Raw genomic sequence first — 27664 nt, forward strand, 5'->3', positions numbered from 1 at the left:
ACTTGGGTTTAATGTCAGGGAAAACAATGTTTCTGCCAGTGCATAATTTTCTGACATGTAATTTGGGTATCTTCATTTTTGTTTTTGTGCTGGAAAACTTGGAACCAATTTATTGCCCAAATATAATTATCTAATTAACTCTGAAAGAATTTATCCCTTCCTTCTGTTAATGGACTCTTATTTTCTGTGGCCTGGCTTTTGTTTATTTTTGTGTTTTAAACATCATACTGTATTTCTCTTTAGTGTGTCTATCCAAAAACTGTCTCCGTGGTCAGAAATAAATAAAAATTCACACTTAAGCATTTGAAGGCTGTATTAAGTTGTAGGTGCCTTAAAAGGATACACTTAGGTTTCTGACATCAAGAAACTTACAGTTTAATTGAGGACTGTAAGATAACACATGAAAATGATGTGGCAGTAAACAAATTCTAAGTGAAAGGACTATGGACAATAACTACAAGATAGCTCTGAGGAGGGGGAGGAATTTATAAAATTGGGGTTACACTGGGAATAACTTTCTGAAATTTGGGCTTAGAGTTAAAGAAAACAAAGTATGTAACAGTGGAATCCAAGAGCTGGAAGTTAAATAAACCATCTACTTGCTCATTCATTCAGCACACTTTATTTTAATCTTCCCTGCGCTAGTCTCTGTGTAGATGCCCAGTAGTGAGTACAACAGGAAAGGTCTTTGCCCTTGTACAATTTAAAGTTTAGTTTATCAAGAAAAACTTATCAGTTCTACCTTGTTGCACTTCTAGGAGAAATCAAAAAGTGGGAGGTACTAAAATAGAATAGTCTAGTCTGGATTTTAAATTTTGATCTTATTTCCATTAATAAATCCATTTTCAGGGTCGAAGCAAATTTTGTTTCAGGTAAATTATTCTAGGTTGTTATAGCTTCAGTTAGGTTCAACCCAGACCAGTTATTCACTGAATGAAAGGTATATTTACTTTAATATCTTCCTTTTATTGGGGGAAATTAACCATTCAGCTAGAATATGTTGGAAATTAAACCAGAAACTATGTAAACTATTTAGAGGAGCAGTAAGGTGCTCATCTAATGCTAAGCAACTCACCTCAGCACAGTCTGCTAGCTATTTACTGTTTGAATTATGGGACCTTTTTAAGATTGATTTAAATAATAAGCACTTATTATCCCTTAGGGCCATCAACCTTCTTTGGAGCTGATTTGTGTTCCTTTCATCATTTTAATTTCAGAAATATTTGGAATAACAACTGATAATTTGAAAAAAAATGTTTACATTTTGCCTCAAAAATCTTTTATTTTATCTAGCAAGAAAAAGTACACTTCTTTCTATACTTTTTTTTGCTAGATAACAGATTTTTATTTACTTTAATAAGATAAGAGTTCTTATTAAACTCTTTCATTCAAGTTCTTTCATTCATTTTCAGCATAATGAATATTTACCCTAGTATGCAACACAATCTAGTAGAATAGAATAACTCCAAGCTAAGAGAGAGGAGACCTGAATTCTAGCCCTAACCACACCACTTGGTGTGTATCACTTTTTCATCTCTAAGGTGGGGATGATAATGAGAACAGAATAACTGTGGAAGCATTTTTTTTTTTGGCCATCCTAGAATGCATTACTCTTTTTCTAGTATCAGTATCCAAAATGTCCTTGGGGAACTAGCCAATCATCTGTATGGCACAGAGCATGTGGCACAGAGCTGGCCAATCAGAACATGAAATGATGAAGCTTGTACAAATAAAATTCCCACAGTGATTGGATCAAAGATGGATGAAATATCTAGATTGGTTGACTCAGAATGAATTCCGGGAATTATGTGGTACTCTCTCTGTTCTTTTGAATTTAAACCCGGGAAGACGGGAGCCTGAGGCTACAGTTTCTAAATAGAGGATTTTTGAGAAAAAAATTTCTACATAGAAAGGAGAATCCTTTGCCAAACATCAGCGTGCCCTGATGGTTGGTTTGAGTCCCAGGGACAGGGTATGTCTGCAAGCAGTACCATTCCTGAATTTTTACTTATGTCAATTAACAAATGCCCAATCTGCACTAAAGCAGTTTGGATCAGATTGTCTAAATTAGTAAAAAAGGAGAGGAAGGATTTAAAAAATACACATTGGTAAAACATGTATGAACCTTTCATTTTTTAAGCCATTGAAAGGTGGCTATTAACGACAATTGATGCTGTCAATTTGGAAGGAAGGAATATTCTAATACAAACTTTCTTACCTTACAAACAAGAACAACACCAGATACTTTGAAACATTCAGAACAGAAGAGATAGTAATCTACCAGATAGAAAACATGTTATCTGAAGAAAGTAAATGGGAAAATACCATCATGATTAAAGACCAAAGACTGCTTTAGTGACCTATAAGTCTTTAAAGTTTTGGTTTTGTAAACATCATCGTTTTCATTACCTATTATGTTTTTAGTTAACTTAATTTTTTTCAGATATTTTTGAAATATAGTTGACATATAACATATCTATGTTATATATAAATATTGTAGAATGTAATTATCTGAGACTTGTATCTTGTGAAATGATTACCACAGTAGGGTTAGTTAAATACCTCTATCACATCAGGAAATTAAAATTTCTTTTTTTGTGATGAGGACATTTAGTGTTGTTAACCAAAGTATAGTTTCGTTAACTGTGATTGTCCTGCTGTAAATTAGATCACCAGAACTTGTTCATCTTATAAATGAAATTTAATAAAGTTTATTTTCAGATTGGCTTCTTTCACTTAGAAATATACATTTAATTTTTTTTTCATATTTTTTCCATGGCTTGACATCTCATTTCTTTTTAGTGCTGAATATCAATGTTCCTTTGCCTGGATGAACCACTGTTTATTTATCCATTCATCTTTTAAAGGACATCTCAATTAATTCCTAGTATTAGCAATCATGAATAAAGCTGTGATAAACATATGTGTGACAGTTTTCATGTGGACACATTTTCAATATAATTGGATAAATATGAAGGAGTATGATTGCTGGATTGTATGGTAAGAATATGTTTAATTTTGTAGAAAACTGCTAAGCTGTCTTCCAAAGTGGCTGTACCATTTTGCATTCTTATCAGCAATGAATGAATGGTCCTAGTGCTCCTCTCCCTTGTCAGCACAGCATTTGGTATTGTCAATGTTCTAGATTTTGGCCATTCTAGTGCATGTGTAGTGAGTCTCATTATGTCTTAATGGGTAAATTCCTAATGATATATGATATTGAAATATTTTATGTGTTGCCATCTGTATATCATCAGATTTTTGGTCCACTTTTTAATCATGTTCATTTTCTTGAGTTTTAAAAGGGTTTTTTAAAACTATTTAGGATAAAAGTCCTTTACCAGATGTATCTTTTGCAAATATTTTTTCCCAATGTATGACCTATCTTCTCATTCTCTTGATACTGTCTCTTGCAGCACAGAAGTTTTTTATTTTATTTATTTGTTTATTTATTTTAAAGGTTTTTATTATCATTTAGTGCGCCTTATTTTCCTATTTGTTCTTGTGTGAGTTTTGGTGAGTTTGTGTGCCTTTCATGGAATTGGTACATTTCATATAGCTTATCAAATTTGTAAGCATAAGATTTCTTTATTATTTTTTTAATGTCTATGGGAACTATAATAATGGTCTCTCTTTCATTTTTGATACTGGCCATTTCTGTCATCTCTCTTTTATTAGTTAACCTATTGGTTCATTGATTCCATCTTTTGAAGGACCCAGATTTGGCTTTCTTGATCTATTATTGTTATCAATTTTTAATGCTCTTGACTTTACCATATGAAATGACCCCAGGTGGACATGTATAAATTCTCACATTATCATCATACTAGGGACATTCCCAAACTTCTGTTTGAGACCAAAATATCCCAGAGCTCATTCCCACATTCCTATAATACAGATATGCATTCCAAGGAATAAATTTAGATTTGTTTGGGCTGTACAATTTGAATATACTTTACAATGTTAAGCATTTTTCTGATGTACTTATAAGCCATAGATAGACAAATATCCTAAAAGCAAATCAAATTTGAAGAATGTTTCATATTCTTTCCCGAGCTATTAGATGAGTGTTGGACGTTAACATTCTTTTAAATGTTAATGTTTTAATTGTTTAAATTTTAAATGTTTCAGCACCATCTATCCACCTATCCAAGCAATCATATATGCATTTAACAACTATCTACTGAATACCTCCTGTATGGCAAGCACAATGCATTAAGAGTTCAGTATTGAGCAACAAACACTTAGTTCTCCACTGTCATGAGTTTATATTCTTTTGTCCTCACCACTTGCTCACCTGCCCCAATTCCCATCCCCATTCAAACTTGTAGTAAATTTCCAATCTTTTAATAATTCTACTCCAGACTAATTTTTTGAATGTGGCTATTTCTCTAGTATTACTGCCTTAGGTCACACCCACTTCATTTCTTCTGTGATACTATAATGCCTAATCTTCCTGCTACCAAAGGGGCTTCACCATGTTCCATCTTATTCACAGTAACTAGTAAAGCCATCTTCTTCAAAGTAAATCTGATCATCAATCTTAGCATCGCTCTGAGTGGGACACCAGATATCAATTGCTTCTCAATGGGATGCAATATAAACTATGCAATACCATTTATATAGTATTCTTGCCTTAAAAAAAATGAAGCTAAATCTAATTACGCCTTTTAGAGTAAACTACCAGTTATAGTAAACAGGAAAAACACAAGAAAAAGTTAAATTATACCAATAAGGAAGCAAACAGATAAATGAAATGTGTGGGACTGAGACTAGGACATTATACCAGTTTTCTTCATTAACTGAATGGCACGGGGATTTTTAAATGAAGGTGAGACAAAGAGGACGCACTCTAAATTAAGATATTTAAGAACTATTACAAGTTATAGCAACATGGGAAATTAACTAAGGTCCTCATTTGAACAAACCCTACTATTAAAAATATAATTATGAAATAATTAAGGACATTTCAGTTCACAAATGCTTAAATGATGCTAATACAATATTATTTATTTGGTTTGATGTGAAAATAGATTGTGGTTAGACAAGAACATATTCATACATAGAGATGTAATGGTGAAATGAAATAAGTTGGAAGGTTTGCTTTAAAATTATTTAAATAAAGCAAAAGTAAAAAATGTCTTAACAATTGTTAAGTGGCCAATATGCATATCATAATTTTATATTATTATTTTGCGTGTGTATTTTTCATAGTAAAGTATTTAAAATAGTCCAACCATGTAACTGATTCTTTTAAAAAAAATGCTAATTCTCTGCTGGTTAAAGAACAAAATCTAAACTTATAAGTTTGCCGTACAAGTCCCTTTAAAGATTGAACCCAAACCAGTGTTCAGCTTACTTCTGGCATTCCCTTTAATTTTGCCTTGCATAATCCTTTTTCCTAAACCTGCCATGCCCTTTCATGACTCCAAATCCTTGTGCTTCTCATTTTTAACACCCCAAATTCCCTTGCATTCCTCACCTAGCAAATGCACTCATCCCTAAAGACACAACATAATGTGTTTTCCATTGAGACAAGGAGCCCAGTTAGAATTCGTCGTTCTCTCCAAGTTCTGCCTTTATCCATGACTCTCTTTGAGGTCTTACTGCATTGTGTGCCTATATGTCTATATTCCCAGCACCACCGTAGTGCCTGGCAAACAAGGGGTGCTTGATAAGTGGCCATCAACTGCATGCAGTGCAGGCAGAGTCAATCCTTTCTTTGTGAATGTCCTCCTGGTGACCTACAGAGTGCGAATACAGAAGCAGCGTTTTTCTATCTTCCAGCATTTTCCCCCTGTCTTGTAAATCTTCCTGGAAATGTAACTTCTCTAACATGGAAAAGCAAGCACGATTCTAAACTTCCAGGCTACAGAAATATGTTAATATTTCATTTGTGAACACCACCAACAAATTGATTCTGTCATTAAGATTTAATGATTTTTAGACTAGCTGGGATTTATCTTTAGAAAAACACTGAGACTTGATTCCTTTAATGAACTGTTTCTCCTGACCCAGCAATACCTAATTTCTACTTAATTACTTTGTGTTGATATTAGGTTTGGTTCCTTGGGTTCCTCCCCGAAGTAATTCTCATGGAGGCTGCAGCCAGACCGGCTGCAATGCGTTATTTTTTCTTCACAATCTTTGAAATAAAAGGTATGAAACCATGTGCCTTCCTCTTGCTTTTTTTTGTTTGTTTGTTTTGTTTTCTTTTCACTCTTGGGGGCTTTCTATGTTATTACTCAATAGGAGTTTCGTCGTGTCAGTGATTTTAAGTCAAATAAACTATTTTGGGAGGGTAAAATCTTGATGGTTTTAAGCCATAAGACTTGGAATATGTGTGTGCATCTTCTAGATAAATGAATATTCTCTTCAGTATGGTGGTAGAATATTTTAAAGAACCTGCAATAGAAATAAGAAGAGCTTGGTCATGAGTCATCAACTAGTGAATGCGCAAGTACAATATAGCCTATCTATACAACGGAACATTATTTGGCAATAACAAGAAATGAAATACTAATACATGCTATGTTGATGAACCTTGAAAACATTGTGCTAAATAAAAGCAGCTAATTACAAAGGACAATATATTGTGATATTCCATTTATAGGAAATGTCCAGAATAGACAAATCTATAGAGACAGAAGGATTACTGGTTGTCTAGGGCTGGAACGGTTGGAAGGAAATGGGGAGAGACTGCTAGTGGGTATAGCGTTTCATCGTGGAGTGATTAAAATGTTCTGAAATTAGCACAACTCTGTGAATATGCTAAAAACCATTGAATTTTACACTTATATAAATTATATCTCAATAAAGCTGTTATTTTCCTTTAAAAGTAAAACATGAGAAATGCATACATTATTTTTAGGGTAATGCTGGCTGGTGTAACAAACAAACATTTTAGTGGCTTCACAGTAGCAAATGTGTTGTTTCATTTATATAACAGTTATTCCTGGTAGGTAGAGAGCTTCCCATGCATTCATTCAGAGATTCAGTTCTTTTTGTCTTATATCTCTGCCTGTCTCTAGGGCCTTAGAGTCCTCTGCGTTCAGATAAGGAAAGACAGTGGGAAAAGGCACTCCCACCTGGAAGTACCCACTGTTGCTTCTGCTTGAGTTCTGCTGCGTCACATAGCACAACTAATTGCTAGGGACTCTGGAAACGTATTTCAGTTTCGTGTCCAGGAAGAAGAGGAAACCGGTTTAGCAAACTGCTCTCCGGACACTGATTTCCCACATTCCCACACTTCCCAGTCCTCTCCGTCGTCTCCCCCAGCTCCCATCCCCTCAACTTACCTGTGCTTATCTCTCGTTGCTTTTCATGTTTTACTCATCACCTAATATAAGTCTCTAGTACTGCATTTCCATTCTCAGTAGGCATGCTCATATATAGTATACATCTGAGAAAAATTAGGTGGTTTTTAATCCTTTAAAGGGCAGGAGAATATGGGTTGCTTTATCAGCAGCACATGTGGGTAGTTATCAACCTGTTCTTCCACTCCTTAATCCATTGTCTTTGCCATCAGACATATCTTTCTTTAACAAATCTATTCTTGTTATTTCTCTTCTAAGAGTATTAATGGCTTCCATTGCTTATAGCTGTGTTTTTCAAATGTCAGTCTGTAGACTGCTGCTACTAGTCCAGAGTGAAGTGATCAAAATTAAGAATATACTGTGTGTGTGTGAGAGTGTGTGATTGAAGGTTTCTGACTGACCTTGCTCAAGAAATTTATTTGGAGATTATGTTCTTCTGATTTGGGGGTATATTCAAATAATATTTTCTTTAATAAAGCCGTGGCACTAGTTGATTATTTTGAAAAGTCCTTATATTATAAAACAGACTTAACCTCATACTTTGTCAAAATGTGAGTTTTGAGAACCATAGAGCTTTTACAGGATATGTCTTTTGAGGGAAAAGTTTGTAGAGTTGCCACTCACAGAACACTAGGAATGTACACCATTCCCTAGTTCTGGTCACATGGTGTGTAATCCTGGCCTCCTGCTTAGAAGGCTTGTGTCTGTATGGGGTTGATGGGGATAAGAGTGAAGGATCCCCCAGGAATTCAGTGAGTATTGCAAAGAGGGTGGGAGAGCTGGGTCATGTAGCAATTTCCCACGAGGATGTTAGTGATGGAAGCACAGCTTGTGGTCCTAACTACAGTCTGTAGAGAAGGAAAAAAACTTCCTTTTCCTCTCTTAGGTTCTGTAGGTGGCCTAAAAATTAAACTTGACAAAAGACTAACAGAGAAAAAAATCATCTGAATTTATTTAATATACTTATGTGTACATAGTAGTCTTCATAAGGAAACTGAAGACCCAAAGAAGTCTTTAGGCCCAGAAGCTGCTATGTTTTTTTTACACGAAGAGTAATAAAATGTGGGGTTGTGGCGAGACAAGGCAGGGTGAGGCAGTGAAGTGTGGGACAGTGGCTAGAAAATACGTGAGAGAAACTGCTGGAAGATCAGAGCTATTATTTAATAGCTTTGTTTGTACAGGCTCGTTTTGGAGTCAGCCCCCAGTCTCTGGTGATAAGAATGTTCTTCCTGGTACACAGAGAGCACCTTTCTCAGGAAATTTTATGACCTCCTATTAGGTAGAAGGGCAGAGGTTAGAAACCTCTTTCTGCATCTGCTGTCTCTCAAGTGCCTTCAGCTCAAAATAATCAATATGCCAATGCAGCATATTTGGGAGCAGCATGGTCTGAACCCCTTCAGTTCCATAATGTACCTTTGAAACATTCATTTCGTTTGGACAACTTTCTCATTCTTAGATTCAAGCTGGCCTTACCTTTACTTATAGACACACCTCAAAATTTTCTCGACTTGCTGTTGTTTTAGAAATGAGCCACTTAAAAATAGCAGTCAAGCCCTGACTTGTGTGGCTCAGTTGGTTGGGCGTCGTCCCACAAAGCAAAGTCACTGGTCCGATTCCCGGTCAGGGCGCAGGCCTGGGCTGTGGGCCGGTTCCTGGATGGGGAGCTTGAGACAGGCAGCCAGTCAAAGTTTCTTTCTTACATTGATGTTTCTCTTCCTCCCCTTCTCCCTCCCTTCTCCTCTCCTTAAGAATAATTAAATAAACTCTTTTTAAAAAAATATCAGTCAAAAACCTCAAAATGGAGCCCAAGTAGCCATAGCACGAAAGGAGTAAATGTATATTCTATCAAACCCATGTGTGTCGACCTCCTGCGCATGGCTCAGCTGGGTCCTCATGCAAGTCATGCCAGCGCTTTGGGCCTCAGTTTTCATCAGTAGAAAAGGAAAGAGTGGGCCCATGTGATTTCCAGTGTCTCCTCATTTCTAACACTGTATGAACTGAATTATTTATGCCTGGTGCATATGGACTTTGTGGTAAAAATCATGTCAGTGGTTTTATTTTTTGTCCATGGTCTGACAAAATAAAATATGTATTGTGTTTTTAAAGCTTAAATAGAAACCACCTGGGTGTCTTGGAAAGACAACTAGAGCCAGAATTTACCTTTGTTATCAATTATTCATGCTCCAAACAAGCCCAGACTTCCCCTGACCAGGGCAGTTTTATTATTATACCAGGAGCAATGTGCAACTTACTTAGTTTCCAGGACTGCTCTTCCCAGGAATATGTGGGCCCTGGATCTGGGAGTGACGGTGCCGAGATCCAAAGTGGGCCGATACTGGTTTATATATTAGCAAGAGGTCAAAAGTGAGAATTGACAGTAACAATATAGAGATGGGACGTGGGATGGATCCTTCTGGAGTCAAAAAGATAAGTAATGTTTTAAAGTTGTTGTGAACAAGGAAGGAGGTACTGTGTTAGCATTAGCATTGAAAAAGAGGGGCTAATGTAGTATGTACAAATTCTGAATCACTGAAGATGAGGAAGAATGAAACCTGTCTTTGTTACCTGAACTCAAATAAATGTAACCAAGTAGCAGCCCATCACTGTAACCTCAGTGCTTTAATGTAGGGGTAAGGAATGTGGGTTATGGAGTCCATAACCTGGGTTTAGTCTGCCTCAGCCATTTAAAAGCTTGTAAGTTATTTACCCTCAAAAGCCTCAGTATCCTCATCTATAAAATGGAGATGAGAGTATAGGGTCATGGTAAGGATTTAAAGAGATGTGAACCCAATGCTCATGGCAAGTACTCAAGGAACTGATAACTAGTTTTATTACTATACCAACCTTTAACATACATTCCAAGATCTCCTGGACCAGCCCCTTCTATCTTTATTATTTTTGCTCCAAAAATTCATCTACTTAAATTTTCTGAAATTATTTGTAGTTTTGTTTCTTTTCTTCTCTTTCTCCTCTTCCTCTCCTCTCCTCCTTTTTTCTCATCTCTCTTCTGAGGGTAGGTAGGGATGGATAGTGGCCATATGCCAAACTCTCTTGAAAGAAGATACCTTCACATTAGCCATGTGTTTGGGATCTGAAGTTTGGGATCTGGAAATTATTCTTCAGTGATTACAAACTAGACAAGAGAACGATTGTCTTAGTTTCCCTCCCACCTCCTTCCCAGGCGAAGCTGCTGCCGGCTCAGGGTTGCAGCATCAGCGGGGTCATGCCTGGTGCTTGGAGTGCAGCTGCAGCTGTCAGAGTTGAGAAAGCCCCATTTTATTTTTTGAGAAGAGCACTGCCAGTGGGTTGGGGCACACTTGAGCGTCTTAGCTACCGAACTGCAACGGACTAGCAGGATGTGTTTTCTCCCCGATGAAGTGCAGGCTGCCACTGGGTTGTCCGACTCACCTTTCTGCTTATTATCTGTTTTTCCCATTCTTCAAAGTCCACTGCAGATGTCAATCCCTCCAAGACCTTTCTTGGCCTTTCTTCTGGACTCCCTTACCCTTTTGGCTCATAGCATATGTTTGTAGCAGAGACCTGTATTGTTAAGTCTCCTTGATTAATTGCTGCAGTGTTCCAGGGCCTCCTCATGTAAAGGAACCCCATAAAGAATGCTTGTTGTTCATAGACTGATCCTGAGCAGTTTCTTTTAATCTATTTGTATCTTGATTTGTTAACTATTCTCTAACCTTTATTCACTTTAATAACCCTGATGCGTAAGTTAACTAATAATAAATTTTATCCCCCTGGCCTCTGACTTTGAATATATGGGAGGCTGGTCACAAGTGAAGTACATAAAGGAGAGAGGTCAGGGGGCTATTTTAAATGGAGGGTGTTATCTTCATTCATTTGTATTATAGTGACAGCTGTACTTATCTTGTTTCTCTTGTCTATGGGAGATTCTAGGGCTTGTTTTTCCACATAAAATAAGGCTTTGAACAAAGCAGGTGCCCAAATGGTTAATAACTTGAATCTGATGAACTAATTTACTTAGCAATATATTATAGAAAAGTGATACTAATCCAGTCCTCTGTGTGTGTGCATGTATATGAGTGTGTGTTGTATACCCAGAGAGAAAAAAAGAGAAAAGGAAATAGGAAGGACGCAATGGCAGCAGGTTAATCCTAGGTTAGATTTTGATTCTTTTTCTTTCTTTATGTTTTTTGTACTCTTACTTCCTGTGCGGAGTCAGGATTCAAAACCAGGTGATTAATTTTAGCTTTAAGGTTGGTTTCTGGAAGTCATCCCCCTATTTAAGACCTATTCTAACTGAAATATTACATTGTTATTTACAAATTAATGTGACTTTTTTTAAGACCTTACTTCTTGCAGATACATTTGTGTTTTAGTCTTTCTCCATTATCAGATATATCATCAGTTCCTGCTACGCACAGATACTGGGTATTACTGGGGGTAGAGGATGGCCAATGTCATGTAACAATAGTGCCCCAGTCAGACCGATCACTTGAATCACATGGGCGCTCCCATTCCTGAGCCCATCCATGGAGATTCGGAGGGTGGGTCACCCGAATCCGAAAGATTCTAGGAGAGTGTATCTTTAATGAACTAATGAACTAATGAACTGATATAAAGGGCTAATGAACTGATATAAAAACCAATGGGGTAAAAAGAGTGGCTTGTACCCACTAGGTATTTATAAGTTCCTCAGCAAGATTAAGCATAAGAAAATATAACTCACAAATATTAATTATATTATGAAAAATATAACTTACATGTTTAAAGTGCTTTACCATTTTTGAAGTATTTTATAAAGTACTCTCATGTACATCATTCCTCCTTTGAGGCAGGTAAAAAAGCTGTTTTTATTGGTTTTTTTTAACGGGCATGGAAGCAAAGACATTAACCGATGAGGCCCAGACACAAATACTGCACATCCTATGCCTTTTACTCAACAAACTGACTCACTGGAAATTTGTTTAAGAATTTGTCCATGGTGAAACAAATATCTAAAACAGCAAGTTGAGAGATTTGTAGGTGCATCTATAGGACAAATGACAATGACGATCCAGAGACACATCTGTAAACCATGGATTTTGCAGATTATCTGGCTAAAATCTAATAAAGGAAAAAGAGCAGGACTTCTCTCTCTTCCTTTTTAAGGATGCCAGAGAGAACAGATTCACTTCTGTTTATTTGGGGGTTCCAAAAATCATATATGCCTTTACAGGTAAGATTAGCCAAACCTGTTATTTTGTTGTTTGTTTTCATTCTCTTTTTAAGCAGCTAAATAAAGCAAAGAGAAGCTGGGCCTGTCTTTCCACCACGTCAGGACCCAGCATGCTTTCTCAGGGCTACAGGCGCTCAGCCTCACCCATCTTTCACTAGCGCAGCTCTTTGTCCTAGTGTTTATGGGGACACGCGTTAATGTATTAAATGATAGGCATAAGATGATCGACATGGATATGTTCAATACCAGAAGATTTTTAAGATTTCTTAAAGTGATAGGCATAGACACAGACATTTCACAAAACAGAAAAAGATCTCTACAAGATTAGAGCAGCTGTATAGGACTGGATAAAAGAAATCAATATGGGATCATGGAAGAAGGCAGACTTCATATGAGACAGAACTTTAAGGCTGTGCATCTAGACCAGTGATTTTCAGCTGGGGTCCTGCAAGAATTTTTAAAACACGCAATACCCGATTAGTCAGGGACACTGGCCTCTTTTCCCTTAGACTGTCAGACTGCCAGATAAAAAATTATATCAACACAATAGCTATCTAGTGTGACTGAATCAAAATTATATCTATTTTTTTGTCAGATTGAAAAAAATATATTTTTGTCTGTGCTGCAGAATTTTAGTAGTTAGTTTATGTGTGCCATGTGGTTAAAAAAAAAGGGGGGGGTTTGAAATCACTGATCTAGACCATGGTTCTCAAATTCTGTGCATGTGGCAAGGTACCTGCAAAATCAAGTGAATACATGAAAGGCTTCGTCCATGGGCCCTGCTGGCATTCCCAGTCTTACACCTTCTCTCCCAGTCCAAACAAACTACTTATTCTCACAACATTCTTACTTTATTGTCATTATAGAATACAGTTTTTGCTAATTTTAATTTTATATGGCAGTCAACAAGGTGTTTCCTAGTAGGCCCTGCCAACATTGACTCAAAGAATGCATTAAAACTATGAGAAGGATTCTAAAATTATTCTAAAAATAAAACTCTATTTAGGTACGTATATTCTTTTAAATTTAAAATGTTTTGCCTGGCAGATCCTTAGCTAAGCCCAAGCTAAGTTATTATATACACATTCATTAGGAAACTCTACATTAGTGGAGCTTATTTTGTGTTCCCTGCTGAGAACAGAAGAATGACTGTGTTAGTAATACATGGCAGCAAATACAAGTTTCATCCTAACATTGTTAACACTTTACCATTAAAAAAAGAATGGCAGAGACTTTTTACCAAATTTTACTTCAGCAAGTAAAGACACAGGACCTTAATTAGAGACAAGTAAGGAGATTATAATTCAGTTAATCCTTTTGTATTGTGACCTAATCTGCCTCACAAAGCATCAGTTGCCCGCACACCAGCCGAGGGTCCACATGCACTCACAAGATTCAGCTTCTCATTCCGTGTCTAGGGTCCTTGTCACAGATGACGTCTAACCTGGTGACAAATATTACTTGAAGAGCTGCAGTATTCCCACTAATTGGTGTCTTGTCAGAAAACAAATCTAGATCACCAACTACTTTGGCATCAAAAGAATTATGCAAAAAGAAAAGGATAAACATTGGACCATGGCTCAGAGGGGAAGATGGTGGATTCTGACTCTCTCTCCTCACAGAAGGGGGAAGGAGCTGCCTAGTTAGTGATGACAACAGGATTGGAATCCCTGTCGCTTCAAGTCCATTCACTGCCCCTTCCACTCAGCTGTGCTTGTAGAGCTGGCGAAGAAGGTGGTGGGTTATGTAGAAACCTGGGAAAAGGTCATCTTGGTTTTTAAAAAGGGCTCATAAATTCTGACCAAGAATAAATGCACTAGAATAGTAATGGGATAGACAATATAAAACATTAGTTACTGTGAATGTTGACTTTGAAAGTGAATGGCTGTGCTCTGAGGTATTTTTTCCCCCCTCAGGGGAAGTGGCCAGATGAACTGGCAAGTAAAGATAGAAGAACTTTACTGTTTAGCATCCTTTCCAGGAATACTTGGTATGAAAACTGGTCAGGTCCCAGAGCTACAAATATGAATGGAGACTCATTTTTCTCTGGAAGATCTGGGGAAACTCTAAATTTTTAATTAAATGAGGAGAAAACACACTTCATGGACTGAACATGATTTTTGTAAAGGGTTTTGCCAGTTTATGTCAGTGGGAGAACCCTTACCTCTTTCCAATCAAAGATAGAGATAGCAATTAGAGTTTTGGTGCATAAGACAAGCCAGAAAGATGATCTGCCTTCAATAGCCTACGATTATGTTAAAATAAGTTAGTACCCAGATTTCATTCTTGAATTCTTAGGTCTTTGTTTACTTTAACAGAGTGACAACTAAGTGTACTATGCTAGAAAAAAATTATTAACCTATAGGTACACTTTACTTTAAAGCAAATCCAACTTAAATTTAGATTTGTGAAAAAATATATTAGGGAGTGACCTTATTTTACACATTATTTATTAAATTATTTAATGCATCAAGTCTCTGAAGTGTTTGATATCAATTGATTCATAAATACCTGAATTACACACAACTTTTTATATGCTGCCTAAAAGTTATTTGAAGAAGGTGAGACAGCTATGACTATAAGTACCCCAAGTTATATATGGTTTCTCAGATCAAATGGCAGGCCAAGAGAGTCTAAGTGGTTTTGCTGAGACCTGATGATGGATTTGTGCAAGATGAGCCATCAGCTCCAGAAAGCATTAGGCAAGTTAGGAGTATGTTCTCAAAGTGTGGTCCATGAACTACACTACTGGCACTGGAATCCCCTAAAGTACTCATTATAAATTCAGATATACCCTGTTTTACTTAATCACGGGGAATGAGCCCCCATAACTGCACTGAATGAGTTTCTCAGTTTGTTCTTATGTACCCTAAAATGTGGCAACCACTGGGACTGACTTTGCTTAGAGGCTGGGTTTTACTTTTGCAGAAATTGATGGTCCTAATTTGTGTTTTAAAACGTAAAAATCTAACTTCCTCAGTTTGTGATTAAATACATATAAGGATAATTCTCTGAGCCTGAATACCCCTTCATTAAGCGACCTAAAAAGGAAACCCTTCTACTGTCTCAGCTGCGTTTTGTTTTCCATTGTTGGTTAAGGCCTCCTGTTTCTCACCAAGCAGGGATTAGTGGTGTCTTTCTTCTGCATATTCCTTTGTCACATGGCATTACTTTTGTTTACATGGCTGACTCCTGTCTGCCACACTATGATTTCCATGAGGGAAGGAAAATTGTTGTTGGGAGATCATTTATTATCACAAACTGAAGAATAATGGAATCACTGCATATGAATTTGTCCCCTTGAAGCACTGGAGTGAAATAGTAAAATAATATGCAAGTCCTGTCACTTATGCTCTGAGTTGCCTCTGACATACTTTTAGAATAGGGATCCCTGACAATTTTTCCACGAACCCAGAACCGGGGGGTTGGGGGGTGGGGGAGGATGGATTCAGGATGATTGAAGCACATTACCTCCTGCTGGGAGACCCCCTTTCCTAATAGGCCCAGACTGGTACCAGTCCACAGCCGGGAGGCTGGGGACCCCTTTTTTTATTTTTTAAAAGATTTCATTTATTTATTTTTAACGAGAGGGGAAATGAGGGAGAAAGAGAGGGAGAGAAACATCCATGTGTGGTTGCCTCTCAAGCGCCCCACCCTGGGGACCCAGCCTGCAACCTAGGCATGTGCCCTGACTGGGAATCAAACCAGCGACCCTTTCATTCGCAGGCCGGCGTTCAATCCACTGAGCCACACCAGCCAGGACAGGGACCCCTTTTTTAGAAAGTACTTGCCCTCTCTCTCCTTTAGTGACTTCACCAGCAAAATGTGAGAATGTTAGACTCTCTCCCACTTTATCCAACCATTGACGAGAAAGCAGAGCCATGGTGTTTCAGTGTTCTATGAAGGACAGGTGTTTGCCAGGTTTGTCAATATCTGAGACCTAGTGATCCAAGGCAGAGATCTCTTCAGTCTAATAATATATGGTAATTTGGTTAAAAAAAAGTTAATTGAAGCCAATTCATTTTTCACTATTTCTAGTTGATCTTCCTGTATTTTTTATGCCACTCCGGGTTGTGATTTAGAAAGCTCTAAGTGCAGTTATTCTTACCTCCCTTTTGATTTCACACTTAATTTGTGCTTTATGCTTTGCAGACCATTAGCAGCAGCTTCTCAGTTGAACATTTTCTTAGACTATCATTATCAAATATCCTTTACATTTTTAAAATAAGGGGAATATACTGCTTCCTGGGTTCTGGCATTTAAAAGGGTAACATTTGGTAGAAATGTGGTGAAAAAAAATTTTTTTCCTGCCTAATACAACGAATAGAAGCAGAACCCTTACCTTCTTAATTGTTTTTCCCCAGAAGTAAAACGTAGGCCTGCTTTAATCTACTTGAAATCATGTCTTATGTTCTGTTTAGCATCTAAATGTCATTGTTAATTTTCTTCACTTAGATTCCTAATAGTTAAAGTATTAGGTACTTATGGTAACTTTTTTTGTGGGTGGGATAGGCATGAGGGTAAAGAGAAGGGAAGGGTTCAGGGATTTCTCATGACTGGAAGGAAATAGAATGAATTTATTTAATGTTAGCTGAAGAGGTTAAGACCTGCCTATTTTAGACTTTGTTTTCTTAAATCCTTTGGGCACAATTTTCTGTCATTAATCCCAATTTTTCTTTTTTTCTTAAAACAAAACAAAACAAAACACATTCTCTAAACACTGGACTAGAGAGAGAGTCAAGAGTCCTTAAAGCAAATTCAGACTGTTGGTCTTTCTAGGCCATGAATTCCCTGCAGAAGGGTTTTCCCAGGAGCCCTTGCGCTTTTGATGGGGCTTCATGCCTTCTCACTATCTAGGTTCCAAAGGATACCTGTGGCGAAAACTCAACTGCCCATGAAAAACATTTTCCTGGTGCTACTTTATCTTTATGTCTAATGACCCTAAGCAAGTGAGGGTGTTTGACAACAAATTCCTAAAACATTTGTTAAGACTTTTAAAAGAAATCATCTTCAGAAGTCATGGGAATAGCAGCTATTTAAACTCTGCATGGCTATATAATAATTCCGTATTTCCTGGCCTCACTTAAGTCTCATCTCTTCCATAAAGCTATTGTCCAATGTCTCATAAAATTTCTGTTGTGTTTATAGATAGAGGCACACAGTTTGCCATGTGATGATAGAATGCTGCGTATTCTCTTTTCCTTCCCTGTATGTATTTACCTCCCCCATCAAACTTTTAAATTCCTTGGGGACAGAAATTAGATTAAGACCTTAACAGATCCCAGAAAAGTTTTTGGTGTTCCCTCTACCACCACATCTAAATCAAAATAAAAATGATGCTATTCAGTCAATTAGGTATAAGAAAACTTGGCAAATTAAAAAAAAAATTATACTTGTTTTGGGAAATGTCATTCTTTGAAGCTAAGTTGCTTCAAAAACTCCCTCGAATCCCCATTTCCAGACCTTGTCCTTAACCTTGGGGGTCCAAGGACTGGGTTTTGCCATGTCGAGAAGTAAGCAGGCTCCAGGAATGTGGGAATGATCATGTAGTCCAGACTCTCCAAAGGTTTTGTCTATTAAGCCTAATTCTAGTCTATTAATTTACAGTGAGAAAAAAAGGTCTGGAGAAAGAAAAACCATGGAGACAGACACAAAGTCTCCTTTTCCTAGTTTGAGGGGATTATCAAACTTCTCTAAACCTCAGCCCTCACCTGTGAGTGGGAATAATAACAGGACCAAAATTCCCAGTTTATGTGAGAATTAATGAGATAATATATATAAAATGCATTATGAGCACCCTGCTTATCACTTACTGAACACACAATATTAAGGAATGGAAAAACTTTTAGCTCTTTGTGTATTTCTCAAAATGAGCTATTCATTAATGTGTGTAGAGTTGGGATAAAAAGGAATTAGGAAATGGTAATGAAAGTATGGCTGCCTTGAAGTGTCCTTTCCCATGATAGGATACATTTTCCAATGACAGCCTCCTTTCTGGGAGCTTCTTGCCTGAGCAATGCTAAGGACGCCCTTACCAGATTGGTTTTCCGGCCTTTGTTTTTATATACTTCATGTTGGTCATTCACCTTTCAGGTGATGCGGGCCTTCTTTGTCTTTAACACCACTGGTGACAAACAACAGGCACAGATGTGATGAGGTATTTGCCTTCACTCGCTGGTGCTGTCCCTGCTGAGAGCCTGGACTCACCCTGTGAGCCCTCATCACTGCCCTCCAGGCAGTCCCTACCAAGAGCTCATAGTTTTTACTGGAAGTGAAATGTATTTGCCGTTCTGGAAATAGGCCACTGTGAAGTCAGCAGTCCTTGCTTTCATTTTTAAACACATTATTTCTTATCACCGTGTGCCACTTTCACCAAGCAGATTTTCACTGTGCTCAAGGATCTTAGCGTACCTCCCTCTGCACATACCTTCCACAACCACACAAAGTATGAGAGGATAAAGATTAAATTTATATTGGTGGTCAGCTGAGTTCTACTGTCAGGTTGTATGTAAAGAAGAATTTGTGCTTTTGGCATTTCCATTTGCTGCTTTCCTAACTGCGTTATAAAATTTACAATGAGCATAAATAGTTAAACCATTCTGTGGAATCCATAGTCTAGAATACTACCCAGTGACAAGAAGAATGAGCTACTGAGACACACACACAAACTGGATGGATCTCAGGGGAATTAGGCTGTGCTGAAAAAGCCAGTCTTGAAAGGTTACATAATATATGATCCCATTTGTATGATATTCTTAAAATGACAAAATTACAGAGATGCAAAAGAGATTAGTGGTTACCAAGGGTTAGGAAGAGGGGAGGGGGGTGGCTGTCACTATTAAAGCGTTAGTGCAAGGGATCCTCGTAATAGAACTGTGCTCTAGCTTGACACTGGTGGCAGTCACAAAAGTCTGCATGTTATAAAACTGTATTTAAAAAACAAGTACACGCATGAGTGAATGTAAAACTGGTGAAATCCAAATAGTTGGGTGGATTATATCAATTCCAATTTTCTGGTTGCAATATTGTGCTATAGTCATGCAAGATTTATCATTAAAATAGGAAACTTGAGTGAAGACTATACAGGGTCTCTTATTTCTTACAAATGCTTGTGAATCTATAATTATCTTGGAAGATTTTTTTAAAAGATGTGTGAGGAGCATTTTGGGATTGCAACTGGATCTTATAGCAATTCAGTATCAAGCAAGGGAATTATTCCTTCAGAATAGTAGCAGAGGATGATGCTCAGGTGTTTTCAAACCTAACTCGGCTGTGTTAATAGTATTTCCTAATATTTCTACATTGAGGACTGTTCCCAAAGATGTATTTGCTCCCTCATCTGACCTTAGTCATCTCTCCTATAGCAAAAAGTTGTTGCTCTAACATTCTATTAGACTGAGAACCTTATTTAAAATTTGAGAGAGTTGCTTTATAGATATTTATTTTCTATTTTTTAATTTAATTTATATTTTTTATTTTAAATGCCCCTCTCTCATTCTAGACACTGAAACACTTCCAAAAACAGAAACAAACTTGGATTTCTCATATAAAACAGCAAAATAAATAAGCAAAATTAGACTTGGCTTTTTCCTCCTTAAAAGTAGGAGAGAGTGCTCTAGAATTCTATATATTAATGTATTAATGCATATGGCAGTAATGTATGGCTGCTAGTCTCTGTTCCTAAATGTACGACAAACATCACACTTAATTTTTTAGAGAGCCTAAACTTTCCTCAGAGTCCTTCTTAACATAATACTTCAGATAGCCGTTAACAGTAAGTTGCCATTGACACAAGATGGAGCCCCAGAGCCAGCATTTCTGTGCTAATTATCCTTCCAGAGGATGGATTTTTTAGGGTCCTCTATCCTCTGTTCATACCAAACAAAAAGGATTTTATACATTAACATTTTGTTTCCTCCCCAAGCTTCACCTCATGTAAGTGTGATTCACATGCCTGCTGAAGTGCTTTTATCTTTCATAAATAAAAATTCCCCAGATTGAGTATTTTTGCATTTAAATACAACATTCCTTGAAAAGTAGTGCCATATGCAGTTGGTTAATTGTGAACAGATTTTAATTCCTTTATAGTTCAAGCAGAAAGAGATCACAACTGTAGGGAAAATAAGTTCTGTTGGGCATGTGTATACTTTTAAAAATATTTGTTCCCTTTTGCAACCCTCGGTTTCAAAGATTATTGGTAGACAGATGCTAACACCAGAGGCTTGTCTGGATGATAAAAGTGCCTTTTAATCCAGAAGAAAAGGGGAAACGAGTGATTTAAATTTATTTTCTTTCCATGAACTCTATCCAGACTAGTATAAGAAAGCCATAAAAACTAACATATCATAGAATTATTTACTTGAAGAGATAATTCAGATATTTCATATATGCCCTGGCTAGTGTGACTCAGTTGGCTGGAACATCATCCTGAACACCAAAAGTCTGGGGGTTCGATTCCCAATGAGGGCACATACCTAGGTTGTGGGTTCAGTCTTCAGTTGGGGCACATATGAGAGGGAACCAATCAATGTTTCTCACATCGATGATCCTCTCTCTTTCTCTCCCCCTTCCCCTTTTTCTCTCTAAAATCAATAAACAATTTTTTTTAACTTAAGAAAGTATCTCATATCTCTCCTGAATACCTACTATATGCTAGGGCAGCAATTTTCTACCAGTGAGCAGCAATAATTTTTAAAACATGCAGTACTTGACTATTTTTTAGTCAGGGGCAGGACCCTTTTTCCCTTAGGTTGTCAAATAAAAAAATGACAATAGCCATCAGGTATGAATGAATCAGAATTATACTTCTTTTGTTCATATCAGCAAAAAATATGTATGTTTTTGGGTGTGCTACAGAGTTTCAGTAATGAGTTTTGTGTGCCATGAGGTGTGAAATGTTGAAAATCACTGTGCTAGGGCCGTGGTTCCAAATCTGTGTGCCAAGGCACCCCAGGGGACCATGGGCACCATGAAATACTTTAAATTTTCAAGGAAAGCAGTAATATCTGTTAGACACCAAATGAATTCAATTATTTCACACTTCCCATCTTAGACCATGCTACATTCCTTGAGATGATTCATATCCTTACAAAGCTGGGTTTTAGATGATTACTGTGATAAAAAAATAAGTGTACTATGAAAATCAGTGTGGGATAGGAAATGAAGCAGGCAGTATTCTGTGCAAAGCACAAGTGTACTCATCCAATTAGTAAGTAACTGTGGTTACTTACAAACACAATAAAATGGCTAATTTTTTCTTTCAATTTATGTGTATCATTTTTTGTTCATACAATTGCTTAGTTGTTAAGAACAACAAAAATGCTCAAGTTGTGTGTACCTGACTATTTAAAAATTGAGCTGTTGGGTATTTCTATTTTGTGAATATATGACTTAGACAACAAGTGGAATTGGGAACTTCTGCCCTAGGGCATTGGAGAACATACTTCATCTACATTATCTCATTTATTCCTCATGGACTCCCATAAAGTAGGTGTGGTCAGCCTAATTTTACACCCAAAGAAATTGAAACTCACAGAGTTTTAATGACTTGTCAAAATTTAAAACCGCAGGTAAGTGGCAGAGGCTGCAGGGGTAAGTGACTTGCCTAAAAATTCATAGCAAATCAGAGGCAGAACTGAAACAAAATCTTGGCATCCTGATTCCCCTCCAGGGTGCCTTTCACAATGCCAGGCTTTCTCTCCAAATCCTCCTTTGTCTTCTTCCTTCCAAGTCTGAATTTACAGTGTAAAGGGGTGGACTTCCATTCTTTGTGTCTTATTTAACTGCAAGAATATTTGTCCTGATTTAATCACTGCTTCTCTCGATTTTGAGTATGTGAGGAAAATGTACAAGATATTACGGTGTGAGGATTTCAGTTCAGTTGGAATAAACATGAAAGCAATATAAAAACAACTTTTGGCTTCTGTAACCACAGAGACCCTGAGGCCTTTCAGAGGACACTGTCCTCTCCTCAGGTTTCCTGTAGTTAAATGGCTGAGCCTGTCTTTCAGGGAATTGGACGCTTGAGATCTATTTTCAACCTGGTGAGCTCCAATTTAACACTGAAGAGAGTCTGGATTTTCCCATCAGCCCTCACAAGACCGATCCCAGATACCATCTTTTCAGCCCAGAGGGGAAGACGATATTAAAACCCAAGGTCCAATGAATGCAGATAGAACCTTTACAGGATTGGACACATTGGCTTCTATTGTAATGGACATTTAAAACAGCTTTCCCAGAGCCTCAGTGAGCTTTTGCTTTGCCTTTGTTCAGTGGCATTTAACATGCAGCCTTATGAACAGTGTGCTAAACAGTCAGTCTTTGTGCCTTTGGGTTCATTTCAATATATAGAAATTTAATTTTTAAAAAAAGATTCAAAGATACAAAGCTGTGTGATTATGACTCATATCCAGACAAAAATTTGTATCAAAGACTTAATCCTTCTTTGATTTAAATAGCTTTCATTTGTTCAGATATTTATCAAATATTTATTAACCAGTCATTCTGCTAGAAACTGGAGTTGCAAAGTAGGGAGCAAACGGAGAGGCCCCCTCCTATAAATGGAAATCATGAAAATGAAAAGTTATACTCGTGAGGTAATTGCAATAAGAAGGCATTAATAATATGTTCATTAATTCTAATGGTTGAAAGGGTAACCACGTCTATGCTTTGGTCTTCTTGTCTGTAAAAGGCCAATAATAACTAATCATATTTCATAGAGTGGTGAAGATTATCTGAGATTATTTGATCTTGTATAGAGTACAATGCCTGATTGTACAGTAGTTGCTCAGTAAGAATTAGTTCCCTTCTTATATTTTACTCCAAAAGATGTTATATTGAGAAATCCAGGTGGCATCCTGACTGGTGTGGCTCAGTTGGTTGGGCATTGTCACTCAAAGCAAAAGGTTGCTGGTTGATTCCAATCAGGGCACATGCCTGGGTTGCGAGTTTGGTCCTGGTCAGGACGTGAACGAGAGGCAACCAATTGACGTTTCTCTCCCTCTTCCTCTCCCTCCCTTCTTCTGTCTCTAAGAAAAAATAAAATAAAATCTAAATAAATAAATAAACAAATAAATAAAAAAATCTAAAAAATATGGCTATTGCTACATTTGCAGCCCTCTCTTTTCAACATTTTCCTTTATGAGTCTTCAGAAATAGGATTAGTCTTTCAATGTGACAGAGGAATGCCTCTTCCCCCTATGTCCACCTGTCAAATATCGAGATCCCCCAGGTTTTAGATCTTCTCCTTACTTCCTTCTCAAAAGGCATCACAGCATAGTGGGAAGAGTTTAAGATCGGCAGTCAGACTTAGATTGGAGTTCTAATCTGCTGCCCACTGTGGGACCTCAGGCAATTTATTTAACCTCTTTGGGCCTCAGATTTTTTATTTCTAAAATAAGGGTAATATGGCCTGTTTCAGATGGCTGTTATAAAGACTAACTGGTACTCATTTCAGGATTGATTCTCACCTGCCATGATGGTCCAAGCACTGCTTATATTGTGACACTCTTAGCCCTGAGCCTCAGAGTGGCAGACCCAAGTGCCAGCGGGATATTTCCATATGCATATCCCTCTAGCATCTGAAAGCTAACAGGTTAACAGTTCAGCTCCCCCTTAAACTTATTTTCCTGTTTTCCTTACTTATTCACCCGCACAATACATGGCACCATTATTTATCCTATTACTTAAAATAGAAATCTCTAATAAGTTTATTTTCTGCCTCCATTCAATGAGGTCCTGCCAATTTTAGCTTGTAATTTTCCTTTTTGGTGTTATCCTTTCACCTCCATTTCAACTGTTATTGGCATCATCCTCTCTCACTTGGATCATTGTAAAGTCTCTTCCATTTGGTCTTCAGGCTCCTAGCCTTTTCCCCCTCAATTCTTTCCTCTACATGGTCGTCAGAATTTACTATCGAATAACACATCTAATGATATCAGTCCCTGTTTAAAACCCTCTGGTGGCTTCTCATTGCCTCCAGGATAAAGTCAGAATTGACAAATGATGTAAAAGTAGTCATGATATTGACCATTTCTTTAAGCCTCATTTCCTGGTTTTCTTTATATTCCAGTTGCTCCGAATTGCTTTTAGACTCACCATCCCATTTCTTACCTCCATGTCTTTGTTTATTCTCTCTCCTGTGTCTGGTATGCCTCCTCCTCAGTTCTTCTCCCACCTTACTAACTTCTACAACTTACCACTACCACCACCACCACCCTGGCAAACCTGGATACTAGGGGAGATGCTGGAGGGACACCTCTAAGTACTTGTATAATACAATGTGACAAGTGTAAGATCTCCTGGTGGTAGATCTCTTATCCTTCCCAAGCCTGGACAGCAGGGACTGGTCCTCACTGTATGCTTCCTGAACTGAACTGTCGTGTTAATTGTTAATACCACTGACGTTTCCTTGTTCTTTTGTTTTTTTGTTTTGTTTTTGTTTGTTTGTTTTTTAGTAGGCATTATTTAGATAGTATAACTTTCCATTAACTCCTCTAACTGTACCTAGCCTCCTGGGGTCATGTGTAGCAAACACTATGTGCATAGTAAGAACTTATTCACTTAGACTCTTACCATCAACAATCTGTGATTTAGTGTACCAGTGAAAGTTTTTCTCTCAACATGAATGCAAAGGGAGTGCCTGTCCTTTGAGACCACAAATTAAGTTAAAAAATTCTGGTAAAAGAAACTTTTATACTTTTTAAATAAAACTTACACGGACCTCTCACTGCACTACTGTCAGGTTTGTTTGTTCATAATCTGTGTATGTGTAAATAGAGTTTTAAAATCTGTAATGGGAAGGAAGCTAAATGATCTAGTTCAGTGTTTTCAAAATAATTGTTTTACCCTGTCCCCCACATTAATAAAAACATGTTACATTGGACTCAGACATATACGTGTATGTATATACGTAGATTGAAAGTGAAGTATTTTACAAAAAAAAAAACCCAAATCAAACACCTATTCTTCCTCTTTGAGAGGCACTTGATTTTCTACTCTACATCATTTTTTAAATGCTTGTTAGAACTCACAAGCATTTCAAAACTCATCTACTACTGAGTGATTGCCTATGGTTTGAAAAATACTGATCTAGTTCAACTTCCATCCTAATGTAAAAAGCCTTTAATTATAATAGATTGATAAAGCAATCTTTCTGATTAGTGCAGAGATCTCTTTTTCTTCCTGATGCAATGTTCCAAGTATATCTGTGTAATTTCTTTACATAAAGGCCAAGGAGCTCCTAATGTCAGGTGAACATAGAGGAGGCTTGATTGAACCGCAATTCAGAGGTCCAGAGAAACCAGAATCTCAGCATCGCAGACCAGAGATTTTCTACTGGATGGACTTGGAAGTCCAAATAGATCTGAAGAGTTCAGATCTGGGGTAGTAGAAAGAAACTTGCCATAGGGTTTAAGGGCTTCCAGATTTTGCTCATGGGAGCTGAGCTTCCCAAGACACTGAGCCATGGACTAGCTACATCAGAATCACCTGGGAATTATTTAAAATATATTTTTATTGTATTTTTTCCATTATCATTTATTCCCCATATACCCTTTTCCACCTCCACCCACCCCTCTCCTTTCCTGGGCCTCTACCCTAGACTTCTGAGGACTGAAGCAAGGACTGGGAATATGAACATTGTAAAAACTCCCTGTGTAACCCACATATGTGACCATGACCGGAGATCTCCGACTTGTGCTTTATGATCCCCAGCTTTTCTTCCAGAGGACAGCAGTGTGGTCCGCCTCCCTGGCATGGCGGTTATAGGGAACACTGGAAATACTGTGTGTAAAAACAGCCTAGCACCCTCCCGGTGCAGGGCATGAAGGTCTTCCAGTTTTTCTTGTCAAACTGGGCAAACTAGTAATGTTTTGGGTTTTTTCTTGCTGAATTTTGAAATTCTAGAGTCAACTGCGCAGAGGCAAATGTTTAGATTGAGCATAACTAATAAACCCAAGTGGCCAATTTATAGAGCAGGATGTAGCATGAATGTGTAAAAAAAGAGGTCCTTTTCTTTTAATATAGTTGAATATTGTGCTTGTGATAACACCAGAAATTTCCTAGACCTTAAAAAATTTACATAAATTATTAGAAGTGTTACAAAATTAAACCCTCAATTAAAACTGGCCTCTCTGAAATAAAAATTGTAGGCAAACCCTAAATGAATCAGTCCTAAAACACATGATAAATGTCAAGCTATGTTGTTTGACAATGATTTGTCTTGGAAAATAAGGTAGCAATAGACTGTTCAGTCTTTGAGTAGAAGATATGAAAAGTTTTCCAGGCTATTTGTAAAAAAACCTTTAGTTTTTTTGTGGTGATTCACAAGTAAAAATCTTCATTTCCTAATAAAGGAATATAACAGGATTTATATACAAAACCACATCCTTTGTATGATTTACATATTAAATCCCATACTTTCTGGGTGTGTGAATTGAGAGTATGCATAATGGCCCACAAGAGTTAAATTTCCATTTTAAAAATGATCAACTAGTACTTTTGCAGTGGTTTAAGATGTAATAATGAGATTTTAAAAACTGAAGCTAAGGGGCTGGAATTAGAATGTTCACTTTATGGCTCCTGATAGAGCATCTGAAGTGTAAAGGGATGTATGGAAAAGGAGAATCAATCACAGACCACACTGCACTAGAGCCGTGAAATACACTGAGATCCTTTATTAAAAACTCATTGTAAATGTTCAGGGTAGGGAAACCTAATCTTTTTAGGCAGAATATTTAAGGTGGGCTCTAGAAAGGATGAACAAATGAAATAGAAAGAGAAAGCAATACTCAGGTCGGTTATTATTATCTCTGATTGACCTATGTCTAAGGAATTACTTTTCAACTCTTTCCAATATCTTAATAAGAAAAGTGGTGATAGAGTATTTTTAAAGTTTTCTATAGCTAGATATAATCAACACCTAGCTGCTTGAACATTGGAATGTGCTGATGAATCAGGAAGGAGTCTGAAGGACATTGACTCAAGTGTTTTGTCCTTCCTTTTATTCCATTACTGAAAAGAGAACGACAACACAGTACTGTGTGTGGGGCAACACTTAATAAATCCTCTTCACAAGCATTATCTTATTTGACCTTCATGAGAACCTGGTGAGATACCTAGAATCTCTGGAAAGCTGCCTCTAACGTAAACTAAATAT

General features: G+C 37.3%; 1 protein-coding gene across 1 annotated transcript in view; it reads left to right on the plus strand.

The window, feature by feature from the left end:
• SGIP1 (SH3GL interacting endocytic adaptor 1) overlaps window positions 1–27664 on the plus strand; it is a 197708-nt gene that overhangs the window by 36544 nt on the left and 133500 nt on the right. The window lies entirely within an intron of this gene.

The sequence above is a fragment of the Pteronotus mesoamericanus genome, unplaced genomic scaffold, assembly GCF_021234165.1.
Source record: "Pteronotus mesoamericanus isolate MK-2021 breed Mesoamerican mustached bat unplaced genomic scaffold, CSHL_Meso_final contig_105, whole genome shotgun sequence".
NCBI lineage: Eukaryota > Metazoa > Chordata > Mammalia > Chiroptera > Mormoopidae > Pteronotus > Pteronotus mesoamericanus.